This window comes from Vidua macroura, chromosome 1, assembly GCF_024509145.1.
Source record: "Vidua macroura isolate BioBank_ID:100142 chromosome 1, ASM2450914v1, whole genome shotgun sequence".
NCBI lineage: Eukaryota > Metazoa > Chordata > Aves > Passeriformes > Viduidae > Vidua > Vidua macroura.
In genome coordinates, this window is record NC_071571.1 from 35,672,869 (window position 1) to 35,695,504 (window position 22,636).

At 37.1% G+C, this 22,636-nt stretch overlaps 1 protein-coding gene across 1 annotated transcript in view; it reads left to right on the forward strand.

Annotated features, from left to right (window-relative positions):
- Positions 1–22,636, forward strand: part of PLCL2 (phospholipase C like 2) — a 100,245-nt gene that overhangs the window by 6,983 nt on the left and 70,626 nt on the right. The gene's annotated exons all lie outside the window — the stretch shown is intronic.

Below are 22,636 nucleotides of genomic sequence, written 5' to 3' on the forward strand. Positions count from 1 at the left end.
ATAGCTACTTGCAGCTCCATGAGTTGTGGAGCTGTCTTTTAGAGGATGCTGTCTCTATGATTTGTTGGATTCTCAGCTAGATTATAGAAGGTTACCAGCACCTATCCATATTTGTATTCCTTGTCTATCCTCTACTACCGATTGGGTACTGGCTTCCTATTTTTTTAAAAATAGAATATTTTAAAAAGAATATTTAACACCATAAAGAGCATATCCTCTGTGATATAAAAGCTGCATACCTTAAGTGTTTACATAGAGTATCATATATATACATTAGACCTATGTATCAAGCAGTTTCCTACTTGTTAACTGTGACACTGTATGGCACAGCCACTGAGTGGGTATGTTGTGCAATCTGGTTTTTTTGCATGAGTAGTTTCTGTAGACCGCAGGAATCAAAATTTTATTTGAAGATATGCAACACATTAAAAAAAAGTTATTTGTAGAAATATATACATGAGGATACTGCCTTTATGTGATTTAGTTAGCTTATGTACTATACCCCACAAAGAGAGGTACTTTTTCCAAAAGCTGACTTGGAGCGGGAGCTTAATTTGGATGAATTTAGCTTCTCTGACTTCTCTTCTGGAAGAGCTTGTCTGTCTATTTCTCTTGACTGAGTAAAGAGCTTGGCTAGTGTGAATAATAGCAACTCCTTCACCCCCTCTGCCCACAAAACCTTAGACTATCCACAAAACACGTTCAGTCGGTTCAGTGGTGAAAAATTAATTAATGGAATTAAAAATCATTATGAATACCTGATGAGATTTTTACTTATGCCTATTATCAGGCTTGATCAGTGACATGACTAGTTTAGCCTATTTTTAAACTAGGAATTAGAGCAGTGGTGTCCTGCCCATGGCTCACAAATAATGCACTGTGCTCCCATTATTTGATTGCATTCATGGAAGATTAAAATAATTTAAACAAAGACTGACAGGACAAGTTAATAGTGTAGTTTCCCAGCTTTTGCTGGTCCATGGGTGATACTATCATCAATCCTTGTATTACTTGCACTGACTCTATTAGAAAAACCCTTATATAAAATTCACCAATTGTCAATCTCTAAGGGCCAAATTAATTTGGAACACATAATATTAGTACATGGATTCTAAATTATTTATCTTTTCACATAAATGTGGGATTCAAAATTTGTAAGTGTAAATATAAACAGACTAGCAGGTCGATTTTGGGGATGGGAAAGGTATATAATTTATGTGTCATATACATGGAGAAGAGGAAATGATAAAATTGTGATAAAAATCAGCAATGTGTATGTATTGAAGGAGGTCTAAAAATAGGGCTGGAAGAGACCTCAAGAGGTCAGTGTACTCTGCTCCACTGCTCTGCTACAGGATCAGTTGTTAATAAATTTCAGTATGATGCTTTTGTCTTTTAATCACCTTTTCATTATGATCCTTCTATGCAGGCTGCTGCCTGATTGTTCCTCTTTGTAATGGGCAAAAGCAATCATCTGCAAAAAGCTTGTACTTGTCCTACTAACTGCATTCTAATTATTTTAGATTATACCTTCAATTTGCCAGTTTCTTTCTGGTTTTAACTTTCCTTCTAACATGCATGCAGCTCTTCCACCTTCAGGTAGACATCCTGTTTTAACTATGCTCTCATTTTATCATACATGGTATGTGATTTTTTTTTTTTTGTTTTGTTTTTTTGTTTTGTAGTTGTTGTTAAGTGATTGTACATTTTGGTACAAGATCAAATTATAGATTTGGTTAAAATAAAACCTGGTTATATGTATTCTTTACCACCTTTGAATAGAGCAATATGATATGCAGAATCTAGTTCAAAAATAGAATTTATGAGAAAATATTGCTAATTCTAAATATATTAAAATAATTGTTGGTAAGTACAAATTGGTATTATTATTATTATTACTGGATTGCAACACTGGCACAAAAAGGGCCCTTTGGAAGGGGCTGGTTTATTTGTCTTTAAGGAGAGTAAGTAGCAAGTGGCCTCGTTCCCTGTTGTGCAGCTGTGTTTATGAAGAGTATTGTTACTGTTTTACAGTCAATCTTCACATCTGGCATGCCTTTAAAATAAGGGGCAGTGCCACACTGCACTTACTTTTCCCTGTTGTGGGAGACTATGCATGAAGCAGTCCTTTGAAAGGATTGTTGCCTATCCTCTTGACTGCAGTAATCTCTTAATATCTACCTAAATGGCTTCTTTTCCAGAACTGTCTGTATAGACTCGGCTGTCCCTTGTTTGTGAAGAGGAACATCCCTGAGTTCTCCCCTTGACCACAAAACATGAATGTTAAAAACAGTGAAGGGGGCACTATAGCAAGTGACTGGAAATTGGCGATACTGAGGCTCACAGTGTTACCTGGTGCAGCCTTGGGAAAGTAAAATAGCTGTGATTCATTTCTGCCTCTCTTGGGATTCCTTTTAATGTAATTTGGTCTTTTAGAGTAAGCAATAAAATATCCCTGAGTACTTCAGATTGTATACCATGCTCACAGATCTTTTCAGATACCAAATATTCACATTCTGGAAATAAGTGCAGGCAGACAGGAAGTATCTTTCAACAAACAAACCAACTCCTTTTCAGAATAGCAGCTGACAGTTTTATAAAATGAACAATAAAAAATAGCAAGATATTAAGCTGGATTTCAAAATTAACTATAAAAATCTTTAACAAAATAAACTTATTTAGGTGTTTTGTTTTGGTATAAGAAATGGGCACCTTACAAGTATATAGCAGATAATTAATATTATGCCTAATGACTGTCCTAATGCCTTTGCTAGAATTGATTAAAATGGTTTGATATTTTCTTTAAATTATGAGATAATCAGTATTGCAGAAGAAAAAGAACTGCTGCTTTTTTTGTAAAAAACACATCCACAGAATTTTCAAGATCTTTTTATGGCTGCGTTTCTGTGATTATAACTTCCCCCCCATTTTCTTATATTTGTTTTTTTTTTCTTACTAGCATTATTATTTTGCTTACACTAAAAAAAGGTAGAGCATTATACAGCTCTGTGTGTGCTTTGATGTTTTAGCATCTGTGAACATATCCCCATCCTTTACTGCCCTTTTTAGTGTAGGATGGGAGAGGAAGAAGGACTGTGAAATTCTGCAGCAACAGAATGTTTTTTGTTTTGTCAAGTACCTCTTATGATGGAAAATCCAGGATGCTTTATATATTTAATTACCTAGTTCCTTGTGATAAGAGTTTGCTGTTGCGAACTGTTTGCTCTAGCTACATTCCATAAAATAAAATGTAAATGACTGCTTATTTAGAAAAATGTAATTTCATTGCTTTGTATTACCAAGGTATAGTTTGGACTAAAAGGACAGGAATTCAGCTTGTATTGAAGCTTTTGTTAAGAATATTTTCTTTCCTGTTGTTGGGGGTTTTAGGATAGGCAGTTATTTATTGATTTTAACTCCTGTGAACAGTACAGGAACACCAAAAAGACTGTGGCTTTGGATACTCTACCATGCTTCTTTGTTTAGTAAATTTAAAGCAGAATGAATCTCTTTCATGTACATATTGTAGCAAATGTTAGTTTCAGAGTTGCTGAAATAATACTTAGATCATTGCAATATTCACGTTTGCAATGTAAATACATACATTTTTTGCTACATAAGGCAGGAAAAACTCAGTAATAGTTGGAAATAAATCACTTCAGGAAATAGCTTGAATCAACTGAAATGTATTTTGTTGTTTACAGAGAATGGTTCCTAAATATTTTTTTTTGAGATATTTTGATGCCAGTTTGTTACAAAAAGTCAGTGTTAATTCTAGAGTTCAAGACTAATATTTATGTGAAATGAGAATGTATTAGTCATGGCACATTACTACCACATAGTGGAGAAAGCTAGATCAGACATGAGTAGTTTGAGTCCCTGTAGTAATAGGTTTCCCTGGTTTTGAAGACCCCCTCAAGAACTTTACATGGCTTATTGGACATACTACATTTGTTAAACCCAAGTGTCCTCTAATTTCTCATTGTTCTTCCCAGTTGTATTAGTTGTAGAGATGTGTTTCACAAGCATTGTTTGAGGTTAGCACTTTTCAGCTTAAATAATGTCTTCCATGTGCCTCACACGTGGACCTTCTTCAGGGAGTGGCCAGCCCGGTCTGGAATCTGCTCTGAGAGTGGTGTGTAGTGGGAAGGCACCGAATGCTTTCAGCTGGTATAAGAATTATCTCGTGGTATTTTGTAGATTTAGAAAGATGCTGTGGAATTGATGGTGTTGGTCTTTCACTACCCTGCTTGGCCTGGATCCAGTTCATGTCTGTCACCTCATCTGTTGTGTCACCCTGCCTGCTTGTCCCTCCTTTTCTTGGCTCTCTGCATCCTTCATACAGCTTGGCCTTCCTACTTCAGCAGTAACAGCCTGGCCACACTCTGCTTTTTGTCTGGAACAGCTGGTGGAGAACCTTTTATTCCCAGCAAAGGGCTGGAGCAGAGCAGAACTCTGTGTGCTCTGTACAGTCCTTGGTGTCTGCTTGTGAATCCCCAGAAGTGGAGCGATGAAAAGAGAGTGCACATTGCAGTGCAGGGTGCTCAACCTTCTCAGTGGGTTGGAGTCCCAGGGGCTTTGGGGCTTGAACCTGTCTGTGATGAAGGCTGACTGCACAGCCTGGGGTAAAGGCATCTGTTACCCCCAGCCTTCAAAAGCTCCCAGCCCTTGTGAATTTTAAGGATGGCTGCTGGGGTCAGGTTGAAAAGTCCATTTGGCTCATGATGTTGCCTCCAACTGGAAGAATGGGAAAAGCCTCCTTTCCTGACATCTGCTTCCAACCTTAAGTGATCTGGTGTTAAGGCACATTTAATCCTTACAGGTGGTTTTTCCTCCCCATTATTTGTCAAAGGCCAGTTTGACTTTTGGAAGCTTTTAACATCCTGTGGCAGTTTCTTAACTAAGTGTTGTGTGAAGAAGTCCTCTTTTTCCCGTTTTTTTTTTTTTTTTTTTTTTTTCTTTGCATGGTTTTACTAGGCAGCTATTTACTTGTTTACCTGGTATCCCCTGGTTCTTATGTTAGAACAACACTTTCTCTTTCTTTAAAGGAGCTGAGAGGTGTTCCTCACATTTGCTTTATGTAATTTTTTTTCCTGAGCTAAAAAATCTTGATGTTTTAGCTGTTCCACCTATTGAAGCTTTTCTCTATTGAAGTTTAATTTATTCTGGTGCTCTTTTATATATATTTTTCCTTCAATTTTATTAATTTTTTGCAGTGCAGGACTAAAATGGTATTCCAAATGTGTGCCAGTCAAATGTCTAAATCCGCTATAACATAATGAAGGTTTAGCAATATTGTGATACTAAATTGGACTTTATTTATTTTTAGTGTTGTTATCATCAAATATTTAAATGGTATCACTGCTGCTAATTGGCAGTGGGAGAGTGCTGTTAAAACCTTTTGCTAAATATTTAAAACCTTCTTTTTAAAGCTCTGCGTAAGAAGGGCAATGCTGCTGATGATACTTGTGTTGGAAGTGGCTGCCATTAACTTCTTTGCAGGAGACAGTTGTTCTGTTAGAAGTCTTATAATGTGTTACAAAGTCTTTTCATGGTGCTGGTGATACTATTGCTGATTAGCACATCGAGCTTCTCACTGTGGTTGACTTTCAAGTTTCTTGTCCAGCAGTCATGTTAATGGATTTTTTTATTCAAGCTTTTATTTCTTTTGCTTTATAATGTCTGAGGCTCTTCAGAATACCTGTGTCAGAGTCCAGAAGAGTCAAGAAGGCATTTTTATTCTTTAGAAAACTCACACAAAGTACAACAATGAGATCTGATAGCTTCCCGAAAATAGAATATCTAAAGTTTCACTTCAGAGAATTATTCAACCAAGGATTAAAAAGATTATTAAATACAGTAAGCAACAAAGAACAAAGATAACTAGAAGTTTCTATGTCCCACAAGATTAATACAACAACATTATCTTGGAAGGAAATCCCAACACTGTTGCTTGTCTGTCTTTCTACTTTGAGGAAGGAAACTGGTTTTTCTTTTCCTTCTTCTTTACTTTCTTACTACTGAGAAGGAAAGTAATCCCTATTAGCCTGTTCCTTCTCAGTTGGGCTGCTGTGTTGACACATACCTTGGTTATTCCTGAATCCCTGAGGATTTCTGAGTTCTCATGCTTTGTGTGACCATTTTGTGACAAGAGTCCAATGTCTGACTCATAATTTCTGAGCATCCCTGTCAGCAGCATTATCTTTATGCAGTTAAGTCTCAAAGCTTCAGTTTATTCTCCTGCTTGTTATAAAATGTCTAATTATGTGCTATTTTTCTTCTGCGTGTAAGTGACATACACTCCGTTGGAGTAGCAAGAATAGAATGTGACATGGATTTTCATTTTTTCATGTGTGGAAATTAATATTTCTGTCCATAAATACTGAATTTAACCTCCAAAAATAGTAGTTTAGGAGCTCTTGCCTTGCTGGGAGAAAACTCGCTGTTTTTTGTCCTGATAATTGCTGATGAATTTTTATATTAGTTGGAAATCATAGCTCAACTTTCAGTGGGTTCAGCTGCAGAAAATGTATTTTTTTCTTCCACATCTAATCCCAAATTCAACTCAGTCCTTAGTGAATATATGAAATTCACTATAATAATCTGAATGCCTTGTGAGTAAAGCTTTGGCCAATAATAATGATTTACCATATCCTAAGAATCTTGAAATAACTTAAAAAAAATTTCCAATTTATTATACAGTCTTGCAAGCCATTTCTTCATGTATTGGGAGTATTCTGAAGTGAATTTATTGAATTACTGAATTAATTTCAGGTCTTTCTCTTTTTCTGGTGAATTTAGTAAAATTACATTAAGGGATACCATCAACTAAATGCATCTTTCACTGGGAAAAACCTGTCACCTGGTGATTGAACCTAGTGCCTGATTATCCACCATCACAGAGGCTTTATGTAAATCTGCTCAGTGTACTTTATCAAATGGTGCCTTTGGCAGAGGTGATGGGGAAAGATTTTTTCTGATCCTTTCTGTTAAAATACAGAGTAGATGATAAATGTTTAAAAATTTTTGTGTGAAATAAATACAAATAAAATTTTTTAGTATACAAGACAAATGCAGAGTACTATTATGTTTTTTTCTGTTTGGTTCAGAGCCTTACTCCTAGCTGCCATGTCACTGCATTTTGCAAGAGTCAAAATTAATGATGGGAAAAGCTACTCCCTACTTTTTTTCCCCCTTATAATTTAAAATACTTAGAATGCAGTTCTGTATTCTGGAAATGTACACCTTATAATCCTTTCTTATTTTAAATGTCTCATCTGCACTGCTTACAATAGTTAATGGGAGTAAGTCATGGACTTCTGCTGAAAACTTCTCTTGGCTGCTTTTGTCATAAGCCAGGTGGGCTTTTGTGTTTGCTTCTTTATTCCAGGATTTTTCAAAAATGTAATACAGACTGAACTCTAGGTCCAAGAAATCTTATGTAATTGTTAACAGTGTAGTTGCATAAACCTTCCTCTTTTTACTTCTTAGGAGACTTTCGTAAAAAACTTCTGGGAGTCCTTGCAGGACAATGTAAACTGTACTGGTCTTGCTCTGATAAGGTGCTTATACAGTTAAAGATTCTTAAAATGCTGTTGTTGACATATAAAACTTCAGAAAAAAAGAGCAAGGCCTCAATTCAAAGCTCTCAATTTATTATACTAGAAAGGATGAAAAAAAGATCTGCATTATTTCAGGCCAACAACTTGGCAGGAATTTAAATCTGAGTCCAAGGTTCCTGAAATCAGAGGCATGAGAATGCAAGCAGGTTGCAGGGGAAATACAATGATTTCAGACAGCTGAGCTATCAATCATAGTCACAATGTTTAAAGGAGTTACTTGGAAAATGTAATATTCCATATGATAACAAACAGCAAGAGGTATGTTACGTGTGGAATGTGTTCCTTGTTGCTAAGTAGGGCAGTTTTTGAAAGCTGGTGGAAAAAAAGAATGGATTTTTGGTTATAGGTTAGGATGAGTTGAATGCAAAGAATAACATGACTGAAGGAGGCAAAATATTTTTGAGTCCTTTTCCTACAGCTTTGGTAGCTCACAGTTTTCACAGATTTCCGCACTGCACAGCATTGTGGAAAGCTTGCATTTACTAGTATTTTGTAGTGGTGGTTTTTTTCTTTTTTTTTTTTTTTTTCTTTTTCTTTGTGGAATATCAGTTAATTTCTTGCTGGAAAGTGTCTTGGGAGATCTTATTGTGAAAGGTACTGTTGAGCAGCAGCAAAATCCCTCTGTGGCTTGTCAAATCATCTTGCAACACTACAGTGTATGAAATGAATGTGACATTTCTTAACCCTCTTTCTGGAAATATGGTTCTTTTAATGATGGTTCTTAGTTTATAAGATTTCTTTTTTAATTATAGATAGAATAAAATTTATGTCTAATATTTTTGTTTTGTTACTACCCTGTTTTTAATAAACGTTACGGTCATCTCAGGGAGCAGGCTTCTTTCAGTGGGAAAACAAAACAAGACTGCCATTTTTGCACCTGCTATGTTGAGGAAAGGGAGAAAAAAAATTTAGAGAAAAAAAAAGTATGTTTGAACTTGTGTCTTGCATTATACTACTGCTAAGAAATGTTCTCATCCAGTTGTGTTCAGGTGATACAGGAGAACTCTCTTCACTATGTCTGTAGTCATTCTGTGCCTTACATTAGCTGCAGTTCTGTGAGGCAGAAATTGTGCTGCTTAAAACTTCATTTCCATCTCTGTTGTCTTTGTAGCTTGCCAAACTCATTACTTGTTTTAAATAAGCAATGAAAAGCCATTTCTTCTTGCCTCCAGGAAAACTTTGTTTTAATGTAATTTGTTACTGTACAACATGATAAGAAATGTACTAAAACTCTAGGAGACTTTGAACCAAACTGTTACTGAAAATTTTACTTATTTCACATTATGCCTTTTCTTTCGGTATTCACAATAGGTGACTAGGAGAAGGTGACACCTGCTAGAATTTTATAGCACTGTTTTGATTACATGTAGAAATTTAGAACCACCCACTCCCTCCTCCCTAAAACATAAACCCCACATTTAAGCTGTAACTTGAAAAATTTCAGAGGTTATGGGTACCTTTTCTCCAGTTCATTGCCCAAATTATTTTGGAATTCTGTACTGAAGATACTTGTTATACTTTGCTGTCATAACCTGGTTTCCTTCAGTTATTGCAGAGATTCTCAGGTCTGACACATTTGTTTTTCACTTGTATATGGTAGAGAAACAAGATCTTGGAAATCTATGTAAGGGGCAGAAGCGTCATTAAGAAAATCTTTCCCAACAAATGCTTTGGAAAGAAATGTGGCAGTTTTCCAAATAGAGGAAATAAGCAAATGATGCAGAAAGCTGACTTTTAAGGTGGCATAATGTAAATCCTTCACTTTTAATTCTGTCCATGTTACCCTTCTGTTTTTTTTTGTGATTTTGGGGTTTTATGTTTTTGGGTTTTTTGTGTGTATGAGACTGGGAGGTCTCTTCTTTGGCCCGAGTGTTATGTGAATTCTATAGTTGACCTGTGTTGGTAGCGAAGAACAACAAAAAGAATAGAGTAATTTTATTTATCTCTACTATAGCATTATTTTATTATATGTGGTTCTTGATTTTGTAGCATGTATATTCACTGTGTATCACCCCATGTTTTTGAAACATTTTCTCTAAAGGTAATTGCATAAGGTGATGTTATTTTCTTGGGTCAAACTTGTAAGCTTATTCTATTCAGTGTGATGTGCAGGATTAATTGAATGAACTAGTTTCAGTTTTGTGTGTATATATATATAGGGGAAGATTAATTTACTAGTGTTGCAGTGTGCCGTCACGGGGTGTGCTGGGCGGCGAGTGCAGGGTCGCGACCGTCCCTCTGCGAGTTCTGCAATCCCAGCTATCGGTAGGTTCGGTGCAGGGACAGATAACGAAGACACGGGTCTTGGGGGAAACCAGAGTGTATTTATGGGATGGACAAGATGGAGCCCCAAGACCAGACTCGGGGGGGGGGGTGAATAGAAGTTTTATACAGTAACTCAGGAGGAGGGGTGCAGGAACATTAACCAATGAGGGTAAAGCTGGGGAGTGGTCTAAGGTGGGACTAAACTATTATAAACCTATCAGGAGAAGTAGGGGAGTGGAATAACACAAAGTAACAAATAGGTGTCGAGTATGACAAAATAGACAGGGAACACTCTGGAAGGAAGGGTAGGGATAGGGAGGATTGACAAGGACCATTCTGGAGAAAGGGGTGGGGAAACTGACAACTTGGAATGGAGGGGGGTAGGGAGGACCTTGGGAAGATTGGCAGCTTGGGAGAGGAGGGGATTAAGGAGGAAAACAGGGGGCAGACATGAACTTTAAACAAAACACACTATAGCATACCAGGAAGACAAAATAGTCAGTTTAGTATGAGTAAATCAGAATTGTAGTTTTCATTATATTTTTTCCTGATTCATAGGAATGTTCCTGCTTTGTAGGGCTCATTGGAAGAGCCAGATGTGGGAATAAAACAGAATTCCACTTGCATTTAAATTTGTCAATATAAGCTTAAAAGCAGAGATATTTAAATCATTCCTTATTTAATTTGAGACTAATTAAAAGTAGTTACTTTTGGGGTTTATTTCATGGCTTGGAGGTTATTAAGTGCACAGGAAGAGAATATTGAATTGCTGTGGTGTTCCTAATGGGCCAAACAGCATCAGGTCCATTGTGGTACCAGTTTGCTGTTCCAAGAAGTTTGTATTGTTAAAAAAACCATACAACAAAGCAGGTCACAGCCTTAAGGGGAAGTGTTTTTTAAAAGGAAAGAGAGAAAATTACAGAATACTGAAATTTCACATTTTTTGTGCTTAAGTTCTTTAACATTTCATTTTCTTTTACACTTTCGAACAGCCAAGGATAAAGGAAATGGAAAATATCTCAAAACTACCCTTGAGCTACAAGGTGAAATAGTTTTAAATGAAAAGAGAAGAGATGTAGACTAGATGTTAGGAAGAAATTCTTTATTCTGAGGGTGGTGAGGCACTGGAACGGGTTGCCCAGAGAAGTTGTGGATGCCCCATTCCCAGAAGTGTTGAAGGTCAGTCTGGATGGGTCTTTGTGCAACCTGATCTAGTGGGTGGCATCCCTGCCCATAATGGGGAAAGGGAGGATTGGAACTAGGTGGTCTTTAAGGCCCCTTCCATTGTCAGCCATTCTGTGATTATGTATTCTCTTGGAGCCATCCACAAAGGTGGTAGTAGGATTGTTACCATGATTTGCTGCAAAGGCTCTCTATGCAAGTTCCTCAGTAAAACGCTTCCACCTAGCTTGTGTTACTGTTGGAAAACAAAAGGTGGATTTTGGAAGCTCCTAAACTGGTGGTTATGAGCTGCTGTTCATTGGTGTGCTGTAAAGCAGGCATGGTGGTGCAACAATCTCCATAGTCTGAAATGGATCAGAGACTTAAAAACTGGAATATAAATTAAAGTCAAACACACAAACAAACAAATTCCTAAATACACGTCATTTCATAAGCTGTGTGAAGTCTTCTGTTAAGAATGGCCTTTTTACATCTAGCCCATCATCCTCTCTCCAGTGGGCCTGCAGAGGAGTGCTTGAATGCGGGCTCTGAGAAGCATGCAAAGAAGGCAAAGCTGAAGGTTGTTAAGGCAAAGGATAAGCAAGAAGACAGAATAAACTGATGTGTGTGCCCACTAAATAGATACTACATGGGGAAACTCTGCTCAGAAGAGTACAGGGAATGCAGTTGCATGGTTTGGTAAAGGCCGAACTCTCAAGAACTGAGAAAGGTAACTCAGTGCTGAATGCCCAGGCTTCACTGGCCCCAGTCCACGAGCACTGGTTGGATTCTAGCATTAGAAAGGACAAGGTAACAAAGTATCACATTTAAGCCCCTCTAGCAACCCAGGTGCTTCCCAGTGGGATCACCCTGAGGATATGGTCAGGCTGGAGCCAGTGCAGCCATCCCTCACTGCTGCCTTTGCCTCCTGGGCTGCTTGGTCCTGGAGCTGTTGACTGCAGCCAAGGCTGCCAGCGCTGCTGGGTGAGAGCTGCACCAGGCAGCCAAGCATCCAGCTGTGCAGCCTCATCACCTGTGTGGAGAGTGAGAGGCCTCAGGGAAGTGCCCAGGTGCTGTAAGAGCCTCTCAGGCTCAGCCATGTGTGGAAGCAAGGACAGCAGCCCCTGTTTTCTCAGAAGCCTCAGTGTGCACAAAGGAGGAGACAGGCAGTGAAGTGCTTTTACTTTTCATTACTAAGGTTTATTGCTTACCCCTGCTCTGTTTTTTGCAGGGAGAAGTGCAAGGATGAACTAACCTGTATCATTATCCCTCAATATTGACCTGGTAGTTTTCAGTGACCTATTGCTCAAGGATTCTCAGAGTCAGCAGTGGTATTCTCATATTTAGTATCTACATTTAAAGGATCAGTTTTGCTCCCATTTTTTATCCCAGTTTCTTTTTCAACCCTGTACACTTTGGCATCTGTAGCACAATCTGTGGATCAGAGTTTTGTGTCTTGGATGTACTGGTGAGGAAAAGGTACCCACTCTTCTTTATTTTGAATCTGCCACCTGCTAATTTCATTTGATGTGTCCTTATTCTCTTTATAGGGCGAGATGGTGAGAAATCATTCCTTATTGTTCTTTGTTTTGCTTTGTATTCTGATGTCATGTTTGCTCTCCTATAAGGTAGGTAGGTATGATGTATAGTTTAAAAGATTTCTTAAGACTTTGGCATCTTATTTGAAACATAACAGCTGCCCTGTCTACTTTGAAAACATTGAAATATTTTATTAATAATGTGTTGTGTCCCTCAACCTCTTTTTCCTCAATATGTGAAAGTAGATTGATCACACTTGAAATCTCAATGCGTAGGGATCTTCTGATACGTTTTGATAGTTAGTTTATCTGATTTAACTGTAAGGCACCTTTCATGGATAGCAGAACCCTCTACACTAACTTATTTTGACTTGATGAACTTTTGTGCTGGCAATAATTTCCTAGTGATAGTCTTCATTACCTGGAGTTTCTGAAATGTGTCGCATCAACATCCTCATTTAAGGTTTGGCATTCCTGTTTCTCCATCTTGTTTGTCGGCATTATTTAAATGTCTCTGTTCTGTTTTATCCTCTATCTCTATTGAAGTGTAGTCACTTTCTATCCTCTCTCTTATTTCAGTATATAGCGTTAGTGTGGTTAGTAAAGGATTCATAAACTGTGAGCTATTGAATCCTTCACAGCTTTTCTCAGATATTAAATTTTAAAAGGTCACAGGAAAGTATTGAATTAATTCGCTGTCACTGTTCTTTTTTTGGTTTAGAGGAATCCTTCTTCTAGCATGTGCTCACTCTGTTTTTTCCAATTTCAGCACATCTACTTGGAATTATTCTTCCTGGAATTGGCCTCTCTCAGGAGATGGTATATTACTAATTCTCCTCCCTTTCCATTCACCTCTTTCACCCATATAAGAAAAAAGCCCTTAGCTCTGAAAATGATTGGAACAATTTGATGTCTTCTGCGTGTGGGAGAGAGGAAAGTTATTTTCTTCATTCTTGATGCCTTTTTCTCTTTTTGAGGAGTTCAAGCTGGCCTTTTGTTAGCAGAAATTGCTTGCTGCTTGAATCCATTAACAAAGTTCTTGTGTTGAACTTAAGATACCTGTGGCAATCTCATGGTGGGTACTGAAATTATTCCTTCACACTCAGCAGGAGTGGGAAATGTGGTGTGTACAAGAGAGGAAAATGAGCACAGAATCTTTGGTGGTTGTCCATAGTGTTCAGTAATATGCTGATGGGAATTGATAAAATCCAGTTGATCTGAAGGGTCCTTAGCAGGTCAGTCTGAATTACTTGGAACTGAAGAATATTCTGCAGAGGTGACAGTTCTCAGTGTTCATCCCTAAAAACTGAGGCTGCAAGAGAAGTTTTCTTCCACAACTCCTGATAAGGATTCAGGCTTTAATGCTGCTGTGTATTTATTATTGATTGAACAAAAAAAGATATAAGAACTATTTATAGTATTTTTGTGCTTTTTTAAAACCAGTATTTTTTATTTTTAATTGTAAATCTAAGTTAAAACACAGAATTAAACACAAATCTCAGAATCGTGAGGAAGATGACCTTGTAAATCTGGTTGCTTATAATGACAGTTTCTGCCTGCAGGATTCTTAGGAGTTACAGTTTTGTTTTCAAGTGAGATTCTTTTTGTTACTTTTGAACCTAGTCGGATGCTTTGAACTCCAGTCTATGTCAAGAACTTTGAGAGAGCCCTCCTTTCCTCCCAAGGGAGATACAGAGAATGGATAGTTCGTCAGAAGATTGTTGAACATGTTTTCTGTCTAGAGTACTAGAAACCAGAGATAATTTGGAAGTAGGATCTAGAAAAAGCAATCTGGACTGTGACTGGTTAGATTAAACAAATAGTAGTTTCTGTGGTACTGAGGAAAAAAAATGGAAATGCTTTGGCAACACAGCTGTTGAACGACGTGGTAAAATGCCTCCTTCTAATTTAAGGATCTAAAATTATTTCCCTGACTTATAGAAATATATAAAGGTTTAGTATCAAAGTAATGAGAAGAAATTGAAGAAATTGAGTTGGTAAGTTTTCTTAGTCAGATATCCATTTTGTTATTTCTCTGCAGCATTTTTCTTGGCTGTTATTTCTCCATGTTTTTTTTCCTCTATATATTGGTATTTTAAATACAAGAGGAGAGTGTTATTAATCCCAAGAAGATGCCAGTGATGATCCTTTTAGCAGAAGACAGCGTTGGAAAGGATCTTAAACTTACCACATGTAGTGGGTTGGTTGACCTTGGAGGGCTGCCAAACACCCACGCAGTTGCTCACTTGCCTGCCTGTCCCATGGCTACAAAAGCAAAAACCTGCTGGTTTAAGATAAAGACAGTGTAACAAGTGAAAAAAAAAAAGGAAAGAAAAACAAGTGATGCAAAGGAAATTACTTTCTACCTCCCACAAGCATTTGGTGGCTCTCAGCAGACAGACCCTTCCTTTCTGCTACCTGAGTTTTGTGGCTGAGCATGAGGTTATATGGTGTGTAATATCCCTTTGACCAGCTCAGGTCATTTCTTCTGGCTCTTTTCCCTCCCAGTTTCTTGTCCACCCCTAGCCCATTTCTGGAATGGGGCCAAAGTGAGGGGGTGAAAAAGGAGTCCTAACACTGTGTAAGCACTATCCAACAGCAGCCAAAGCATTGCTCTTATCCACACCCTTTTAAACACAGGTTTAAAACACAGCTCCATACTGGCTGTGGAGAAAATCAACACTGTCAGCCAGACCATGAGTTTCTCATGTGCCAGGGTGGAGTTATCAGAGTAAAACAAGTCCTTAAAATAAATACATGATTGTATGGTCTGGAATTTTTCTCTGCATATTTCAATTTGGTACACTGATATCTTTTAAATAAATCTCTTCTGGTGGTTTGATGTTGGTGAATGTAAGGAGTGTGATAGATCTGTGATCAGAAACCTTTGTATGGCTACTATGGCTTTGAAAAGTGATGGCATTTAAATGCTCAACAGCTCCTCAGAATAGTTAATTTTTTAAGTATTACATACATGAATTAAAAATTTTGACTCAATCTGTCATGGAGATTGAAAGCTGGTGCAGTGTGCAGGCCATCAAGCCTGGCTTTATAACTGCTCTGTCTTCAAACTTCCCTGGATGCTGCCAATACCATTTTCTGTCTCTTCTACAGTCATAGATGCATCTTCCTGTCATTTTGCCAGTTCGGAAGAGTGACGTTCATAAAAAAAATCTTGAGTCTGTCGTATATTTTCAGCCTTAACAAGAAAAAAAAGACCGATGTTGGTCATTTGGGAAGGGGTAATTTCATTCCTTTCAGTGCCAGAGAACTAAAATCTTAATAGATTTTCAAAGTACTAATTTTATTAATAGTAACAAGGGAAGACTTTGATCAGTTCTACATTTCATTTCACAATCTATCCAGCTCATCAAACTTCCTTATAACTTCAGAAATCGTATGTCAGTTTTTAGGAATGTAGGTCAAAAAGTCTGATAAGATAATATTTTAATAACACTGTAAAACAATTGCTTCTGAACTATAAACATTTGTCTTGAATTCTAAGAGGAAGTGCTATGCCTTGTAATCTAAAGTACTTATATTTGGGAAAAGTAAGCTTATCTTTTGCATAAAAACTGTTACACAGAAACTGCAGAGAAATGTTCATAGTTGTTCCATTGTTCAGGCTGATTTATGGCTTCTGTTATTATTATACAACGTAGCAGGAGTTAGAGAAATAGGTCCTGGATTTTGTATCTCCTATTTTTCTTTTTCTGTGTGTAGATATTTACAACAGAACCTTAAGTTGACTGGTACTGAATGCCCTTGTGTATTTTAGTTTGCATAAAAGTTTGGTTTAGATGGTTGGCTTAATATAACTCATAGTTAAAACTGAAAGTTACTATCTTTGTGTAAAAACAACTAATGATTTCTGATTCTCTTAGTTATTCTTCAGCCTATATGGCTTTTTATAAAAGTATTATACACTTAGAGAAAATGCAAAGCTTGACTGGAAGTCTTTTCCTGTAACTTAACTACACTGGCACAAATAGGTGCAATTTTATACATGAATGGTTTTGAATTAAATGAGAGATACACCAAGTGCTAAATTAGCATTAATTGAATTGGCATACATCTATTACTACTTTCTGTAGCCATCAGAATATTGCCAGCTAAAGTGCTCTTTGGTTGACATGTGAATGCATATTGTACACTCTCTGCTTAATGTTCCTTTGAATATTTTACAAAACAAGGCAGTGCTAATTTTACCTCTGTTTTGTTACAGAGCTTAGTGTGTGAGTGCCCTTAGCATCTCAGGCTCTTCTTGTGCTTTTGTGCAACACAAATGGAGGAATGGGAAAGCCCTTTTGCCTGATCTTGCACTTTGGTTTGCTGTGCAGTGCTCTGGCTTTGCTGAACGGGCAAGCAAACAGCTCATTGGGAGGCTTGAGAAGCAGACGGCTGGGAAGGCAGCTGGACACTGAGCTGTTACTGATGGAAAAGTACATTCCTGAGCCTGGCACAGCCAGAAATATCTGTGAATGCTCTGTCTGAAACATTAGGGAGGAAAGGTTAGAAAGAAGCACAGTAGTAATACCAGAAGCAGGAGAAAGCAGTGCAGTGTTGGATTTATCCTCTGGTCAGTTTTCTTTCTCTCTGCAGTAGTGGTAGAAGGACAGAGTGTGAGATGCACAGTGTGTTTCATTCACACCACACAGAAGCTTCAGAGACAGGAGTACTGAGCTATCAAACAAGTTTTGATCAGCTGTTGATAAAATGACAGATAGTTGGATTTTTTTGTTTGTGTGTTGTTAGGAAAAGTTCTTTACTTCTGCTAAGGCATGTTGATTCTATTAAACTTGGTGTCTTCAAACTGGAAAAGAGAAACTGCTCTTGTTTTAAGATTTGGGAGCAGAGCAGTGTTGTTAATGCTGGAACCAAGGACATTACACTGTTAAAAACAATACTTGGATGTTGGTATTTTTATCATGTATTTCCTTGGTGTTTTTAGACTCACTCCTTTGTTGCTGTAATTTAACATATAAAACTTGCCAAAGTTAAAGACTGTCGGAACAGCATTGTTCTTAATTAGCATCCATTTAGAAGTTAGGGAAAAATTCACTTTGCAGCATCTAATACTTCTTCTGGATTCTAATACTTTTGTGTGTTACTGTGTTCTTAGTCTTTGAAGTATACGATAGTGTTGGGTTTTTTTAGATGCTTGGAAGCTTACAAATAGAAAAGGATTACATTTGATAGATGAAGGTAGAAAGAATCTGTGAGATTTTGTTGCATGTTACACAGCCAGCTGCATTTTTTTTTTTTTTTTTTTTTGGTGGAGTGCTGTAATGAAGACAAACCTTACTTACATTGCACCTGGCACTCACTAAAGCAAAAGTTAGTGGCTGTTATATGGCTCAGTGTTAAACATATTAGTGCAAGGGTCATACCAATAAAAGCAAAAAATTAACTTCTGGTGTGGTGTACGAGAATTTTTGCTCATGCGGTTCTGAAAATAAGATCTGACCTGAAAGGTAGTGTTTGCTAATTTTAAACAATGAGCTAATCATCACACCTTCTGCATTGCCTCCAAAAGGTGTGACTGTGAGTAGCTGGCTCCCCACTACTTCATTAAGCTTACCCATGGAAGGAACCTTTTCTCTAGATTCTGAGGTCAGCTGAACAGCACTGCTTTTTTGACTTGTAGTGAGAAATAATAAAAAAATTGCAGACAACCTTCAGTACTTTGTTTAAAAAAAATTGCGTGAGCAAAACCATTTCTCTGAGTTGCAGGAATATGTAGTTTGAAGATACCTGAAATTAAAAATATAACTTTACCATTTCTTTTCAACTTCTATCAGACTGCTTGTAGTACTTAGACAAGGAGCAGTATGTAAAACACAGTAAAATAATAGCAAAATCATGCAAGCTTGAAAATAGTTGTTTCTTAGGTTGCTTGGATATAAATCATAAAGACAAGATTGCTGAAATACACAAATGAAATGACCACTTTCAGAATCTTTTTGCATAAAAATTTGTACTCCTGCAGAGACAGTAGCAGGCCACAGCAGCCTGATCTGGTCTGCCTAATATTATCTGATCTTGGTCACAGCATAAATATACCTTTTGAAAGGAGTAGGAAAGGAATCTTTGGTTGGAGACTTAGTTAAGATGCAGATGTTTAAAACTACTGATTATTAATGATAATGTTTTTTAATGCTATTAATAATAGTTAATATCCTTATTCCAAGGAGTAAGAATGAAAATAGCTCTGTATTGTCATGTCTAAATGTGCCTGCACATTTCGGAGTGCAGTGCATTTACCTTTGGAGTAAGGTAAACAGTTCGGAGGCTAGTGCATTTACCTTGCAAGGGATTTGTGTGCTGGGGAAGGAGTATTATCTCTGTCCTGAGGACATAGTTTCTTGGGATTGAGTTTCTTCCCACTGCTGCAATGTTTTTCAGTGAAAAGTGGCCCAAAGGTGATAGGTTAGTTACCATGTGAAATGTTGCTCGCAAGTCACCACTTCCTTTCTTCCTTACCCTCTTTTCCATGTGAAGCTTCTTCAGGCTGCCTTTGCCTTTTCCTTGAGTTCCATGATCTTGCAGGTGAAACAGAACTTTCCAATCTTCATCAACTGGCGCAAAAGCCAGTCTTAATTTCTTAAAATCAATCAAACAAAAACCATACAGAAGTAATGTGATTTTTGCCTTCTTCACCAGTGCTGATTGTTTTCCTCTGGTTGCCCTCATTATGCTACTTTCTATAGTGATACAGTACCTTGTTGTTTCCCTCACTTCTCTGTGCATTATTTTCCTTTTATTTGTCCTTTCCTTAGGTTCTACCTGGTTTTATCCTAGTTCCCGAGGTTTTATCCCAGTGAGGCACTCTCAAGGACTCCTACCTTGCTAATTGCAAATGCTGTTTTATTCCCTCTGTGCTGTTCATTCTGTGTGGCCTGTCAGCAGTGAAAGGCCGTATATCTGTGCATGATTTAATATTGAAGGATCTGGTAGCTCAGTGTATGAAAAAAATCCCGATATTTTAATGACACATTCAGCCTTGCTGTTTAGCAGTTTGTAGACTGCAGAGCAAAGCCTATGGATTTATTTCTGTAAACTCTGAAACTGGCAGCGTCTAATAACTATATTCAGGTGCCTTTCCTAGCTGCGCCTCTGGGCATTATCACAACATACTGTAGTAATTGTTTAACTGACATGGTTTTGTATCCACTTCTGTTCAAATTTTGGAGGTCAGTGTAGAGGTTATGTCTCTTCCTACTGCTGGCCTTCAGGAACAAGTGAAATGCGTGCAAACATTTGTAATCTCTCACCCAAGAGCAGAATAAATTTCCTGGGATAAGTCTGTAGTTAGTATGCTTGCAGTAGCTGTTAGTGTTTGCTTAGATTTTATGGCATGGCAGCTAGAAATGTAAGTATGACACTAACAGAAATTAGTTAATTACAAAGCAGCAGCTTCTACCAGTTGTAAACAATGATAGGTGTAGAATGCAGCACTGATATTAGCAGCCTGTTTTTATGACATGTACACATAAGTACACCATCCAGATTTTATAATTTAATAAAGCTTAAAAATATTTATATTGACCCTACTGACATCACAGTTTCCTGGTATTTATTTCAATGTATATGTGGTTTAAACAGAAGTTCATGTGAGATAATGGATAAGACAGTGCTTTGAAAGCTACTCCTGCTATTCATACAGAATGTCCTCTTTCACTGAGGACTTTGTGGGCAGAGAATGCTAGTGTTATAGATCACAAGGTAATAGTAATAAGAGCTTGAATTTGGCAAGGTTATATACAGTGTGATGACAGAAAAATGGGTAAGATATTGACTTTCAAGTTTCCAGGTACAATGAACAAATGCAAATCAATGTTGCCCTTTGTTATTAAGATCTGTGATAGTAAACTTCCAAATCAATACAGCTGTTTAAATAGCTTCATTAGAAATCAGAACTTTAAAATTATTTTGTGACTGGTGTTGACATTTTAAGGTATACTGGGGTACACCTAACCATGTATATCATATTGTGACATATACTTAGTAAATGTAGAGTTCAGGCACATTCCTCACTGCTTTATTGAGAAACAGGAGGATTTTTTTTTTTGTGTGTTTGATTGTCAGTGGTCACAGGAAGTAACCCTCTCAACCAAAGCAATTCCACATTTGACGTTGAAAGTTGCTTGAATTGCCCCAGTATCTGAAAGACTTATTTGATACAGAATAATTTTTTGTTTATCAGATCATTATGATTTATATCATTAGAAGAACCATGGAATTGTTTTCATGCATTGATTGTGTCACTGTAAATAGGAGATGTAATACTGAAAGTGAAGTGTATGAAGTGCTGATTGCTTAATAAACATTATTACTTCAATTACTTATATTTATCTGGGTACTTGACTGTGCTGCTGCTGCAGTCAGAACTTTCATAATATCTAAATCTGTTGACATTCTGTATAGACAAATATGTGTTGGGAGAAGAGGTCTCTGAGAAACATGATATAAATTAATTGCTAATGTAGATGTTACTAAAATTGCTATAAAATGTGTGGAAGTTAAAGGTATCATGTTAGGATTTGCTGGGTTCTAAAGTCTTTCAGAGATATTCTGAAGTATTTCACATGATTGTCCTGGTAGGGATTGCATTCTGCTGCAACATTCAAATCTTGTTGGATTGGGTTGCCTGAGGAAAATTTTTTGCGAATGTAAACATATACCAAAAGATGAGTCTGCAATTTTTTTACATTTCAAGTAGTAAGGTTCCTGGCCAACAAGAAATCTTGATGCTGACATGCTTCTGAATTGGTGAACTTTTGTAAACTCATGTAAGAGTACATGAAAATAAAGTTTCATTTTGACCATACAGCCAAGGAAAACCCAGAACTTGCAACTTGTTGCGAGACGAGGTAAAACAACTGTTGACTTTGACAGTTCAGGGAGTAATTGAAAATAACCATGTCCTCATTGGCAAAAAATATTTAAAGGGAAGAAATAAATATTACTTTTTGATTTTTGGAAAGTAAAGTTGAAAGAGCATTTCAAAGTGGTGTGATGTAAGCTTTGGTTCAGGTTTTGTTTTTTAGAAGCACTGGATATGTATAAGATTTCTCTACATTTATGTGTGCATGGGAAGAGATAGAAATTAATAGAAAACATGTAAAAGCTGTAGTCAGTGTAATGACTGTTACGTTTGGAGTCAGCCTATACCCACCCCCTACTCCCTATTCCCCTGACTGAGATTAAAGTCAGGATTCTTTAAGGGACTCATGCTGAATTGTTCTTGAAGCTGTCTTGTTTTTAATATATCTCATTACCTACCAACAGTGATCAAACCTCAGATGTAACATTTTCTGCTTTGAATAAGTAGCACTAGCTTTGAAAAGCATAGAGCTATTTTATTCTGCAAACCAAATCAGGTCATCTGTTTTCATTATTTTTATTCTTAGCTGACTGCAATTCTGTAAAACTCAAAATATGCCCATAATAGCAGTAGTAAGATGCTTTAAAAACTGCATTAGTAAATTGAAAAATTCTAGTTTAAAACTGCAACTGCATAAGCTACAGATGAATCAGAGATTTTTCTATGTCTGATAGAATATGACATATTTCTATGTCATATTCTATCAGACATAGAATATATATTAACCTTGTCATAAAAATACTTCACTCCAAAAATATGAGATATAAGTTTTGGCAGCATTGTATCTTTCTGAGCATTCTATAATCCAAAGAAACTTCCAATGATCTATAATCAGTTGTACAGCCCAGGAAAAAGGGGTTATATTATAGGATGATATACCATGAGGATATTCTGGGGCTGATGAGAGATTTCTGATTACCATCTGCTGCAACTACTCAAGTTTCAGAGTGGATTAACTGTGTATACCAAGACCTTAAGATCCTAAATCCAGCTGTAGGCTGTTTATCAGTAGTGGTAGACTATGTAAAATCTCCTTGAGTCTGAGCCCTTGTCTACAGCAAAAGAAGCTTGGCTGTTGAAGTCAGTGTTAATGAAGCAGTTTTTCAGTCAAAACTCAGATTTTTATTCCTTGAATGCCACTTATCCATTTTGGAGAAGATGAA